The 3,493-nt window shown below is 36.1% G+C and overlaps 1 long non-coding RNA gene across 1 annotated transcript; it reads left to right on the forward strand.

Moving 5' to 3' along the window:
* Positions 1-250: 250 nt before the first annotated feature.
* LOC113285668 lies at positions 251-2,490 on the forward strand. The gene is made up of 4 exons (XR_003328850.1): positions 251-382; positions 799-1,061; positions 1,504-1,726; positions 1,959-2,490. It is a non-coding gene; the product is annotated as an uncharacterized LOC113285668 (long non-coding RNA).
* The last annotated feature ends 1,003 nt before the right edge of the window (positions 2,491-3,493 follow it).

Genomic DNA, 3,493 nt, shown 5'->3' on the forward strand with positions numbered 1-3,493 from the left:
ATTATAAGGGACAATGATGTTTTTCCATATGAACGGTCATCTATAGCTGGGACATATAAAGAATGGACAAGATCGATCCACTAATATGCATGATTTTTAACTACATTTTGGGTATATAAAGAACGGCCATGATTCATCCAAATGGGAAATGGGCGTTACTACAGAGATTATGCCACGTAGTTGCCTATTTCAGTTTCTTGCCCTGGTGGTCATTAAAGACGGAAACAAAAAAACACGCAGACGGAAACAAAAAAACACGCAGACGAATTCAATGTCCCAGCCGTTTCGAATTGAAGCTCTTGGCTCATAAAAACGCAATGGAGCGGAATCTCATAAACCTTCGCGCATCAACAAATCATTCCAACCGATCGGCTCATCCCAGGTACGACTCAAACTAGGTTCTTACATCTTTCTCCCAATTTTGAATTCTGATTTTTCGCTATTAAGCCCTAGATTTCTGATTTGCAAAAAATCTTTTTGTAGCTGTTGATTCTCGATTCATTGTTGTTATTTGGATTCTTAGGAAGTTAGAGTTTGCAATATTGGTGCGTTATGCATTATATTGGTGCGTTATTTGGATTCTTAGGAAGTTAGGGTTTGCAATATTGGTGCGTTATGCATTCATTTTAGTGTTGCTTCACCTGTGCAAGGTCATTTCCTTCAACCTTTTCTCGGCTGATTATTAGAGTTTGGTTATTAGATGTACATGTTCTAGATTCTATTTGGTGTCATCTGTTACTTCACAAATTGGTGTGACCCATTGATTTCTGATGGTGGAATTGCTTATTCTCAACACAGGGAAAGAGCTTTGACAGGCGCATCTTCTATCATGATGTAGGGCGAACCGAGGATGCATAATTGGTCAATTGCACATCCCAACTTGCGGAGTTCATTGGTCGCATGTGGCTCCTCTGTGCTGGCTTCATCAGCAGCTTCTATTTATGTCCAGCAAAACAATGAATGATCAGATAAATGAAAGGTATGATGGATGACGATTGGAGGAGGAGTTATCTGTAGTTAGTAAAGCCTCGAATGATAGCCAAAATCATGCAATTCGACGGGTAAGTTGAGAAAATTGGTTGATTTTAGACAAGTTATTACCGAATTGTGGCTGCGCAAATCTACTGAATCGTAATATATGCACTTTAACTGTTTGGGTGTTTGTCTAAAAGACCAAAATGCCATAAAATTTTCATCCATTTGTCTAACAGTGTAAGAAGTTGTATATGATGGTGCATCTTGATCTTCTAGACATGATATTCTTTGTGACAGGTTCATATTCCAAACTAGAATTTTATTGCCTCTCATTATCTCCTGCTAAATCGATATATTAATATCAGTAATTTTTTTCTCTATATGTTTCCAATTAAATCCATAGGGCCTAGACTATGTGATGGGTATATTGTTGATTGCTATACTGATCGATGTTCATGATGATTACATTTATATCCAGGAAACGATATTGGTTTCATTTGACTAATCAGTGGCGTGTTTCTGGTTCAGGGATACAGGGCATGCATGTGAACAAATACTGCTTTGCTTTATGTTGGTGGAACATCACCACTCCTTGCACTATGGCTACAAGGTAACAAATTGGTGTGACCCATTGATTTCTGATGGTGGAATTGCTTATTCTCAACACAGGGAAAAAGCTTTGATAGGTGCATCTTCTATCATTATGTAGAGTTCCTTGGATGGATGCAATGAGGAGTGCCTACAAAATCAGGTATAAATGCATTAGTATGAAAATCCTTCTTATATTAAAGTCATATGCGTCAATTCCCAATTCTTGATCATTGTTTAGAAAAAGAGGGTTTCGTAGTTTATGTAATTTGAGGTTTTATAGCTTAATTTAGAAGATTTGAAGTTTAGTCACGTTTGGTATATGTATGTTTGGTGGTGATTGTTAGATTGAAATTAGTATTCTTATTTCATCTTTGTTTTTGGTTGTGCGTCAGTGCCCATCTCTGAAACAGGCTGTGGGGGAACTGGCCTGAAGCTGTGCGGTACTGTGTCGTAAAGATCTAAGTCTATGGATAACGTTCCCAATTCCCAACTATCTTTCAATCTTATTTGGTGATAACCTTCCTGACTCCCAACTATATTTTAAGCTTATTTGGTGCTGTGATTGTCCTTCTCCTACATCAAGAAGCTAAAAAAGAAACTCCGGTTCAATTAAAACAGGTGAAGAGAAAGAAAAGCATCATTACTAAGGTAGATATAATAAGCCAAAAATTCGGAATCATCACATTTGAAAATTTCAATTTCAGTACACTAACTTCTTAGAGGTATTTATAGATTCCCTTTTTTCTTCTCCAAAATACCCCTAAAATTTATAAATGATGGAGCTCTTTGTTTTTTGTCCATCTTTGTACTCGAAAAGCACCTGCATATTGTTTGTTTCACAACACCAGTGGCATGAGCCACAATGAATAACACTTCAGATGTTTTTTGGTGATCTTTGAGTATACTTAGAATTTCTTCTTCTTATTTTTCTGTTTTTATTTTATTTTTAGTTTGGGAATTTTTAGTCTTAAAGGTTTTCAAAAATGTACTTGGTGTATAATTATTCTCATCAAAATAATATATGATATGATTCAATCATGAGCCCAAATAAACGCTACAAATTCAGTGTCTTCTTAGTTATGCTTCCCTTTAATTTGCTTTAACGCTTCCTGGATTACGTACTTACAGCGCCATGGCCAAACTATCCCTGTTAACCACAAAGGAATCCTCTTGAACGTGTAGAAATTGGCTGCACCAGTAATGATTAAAAATAGATGCGCTAATGGACATTAGAAATTGATAGCGATGTCTTACTTTACAAATTGGATTTTGTAGGAATCCTCTTAAAAAGTATTACCTCTTATGATAGCGATGTCTTACTTTACACTTGGCAACACAAAAAACAAATACAATCCCGTGCCGTTACGGCACGGGTCATAACCTAGTAAAGATTAATACTGCAAAACATCATCCTCCAAATATTTTTAGAATTTAATGCCAATACACCTAAAAAAACAAGAAGATGAAACATAATAGCTATGTGTAGTCACAATCATTGCTATTCCAAACTCTAGTAATCCTTCTCAAAAGCAAGAATAAATTCTCACAAGAAGTTTCCTAAGCATCAAGACAAACTCGTACTGCACATATAAGATGATTTGTCCTTAGAGAGTAGAATCAATCTTTTTCGCCTGGATTTATACCAAGAATAACTACCACAGGCGTATAAAAAGATTTTCAAAGAAGAACATACAAAGTCATTAACGACCATGCACCATAGTTCACATAAAATGATTGTGAACATTCAAGAATCCCATAGTAATGCGTACTACTGCTCATTCTTGAACTTCCTTCTTTGTGATTCACCAACAACATTCTTTTAAAAGCTACAAATGATCTTAGAAGAGTACTAGTCCATGAATCCGAGTGCCCAAGTTCAAGAGAAGTGGAACAAGTGCAACGAAACAGAGCAAAACACTCAAAAACA

The sequence above is a fragment of the Papaver somniferum genome, chromosome 6 (genome assembly GCF_003573695.1).
Source record: "Papaver somniferum cultivar HN1 chromosome 6, ASM357369v1, whole genome shotgun sequence".
In the NCBI taxonomy this organism is placed as follows: domain Eukaryota; kingdom Viridiplantae; phylum Streptophyta; class Magnoliopsida; order Ranunculales; family Papaveraceae; genus Papaver; species Papaver somniferum.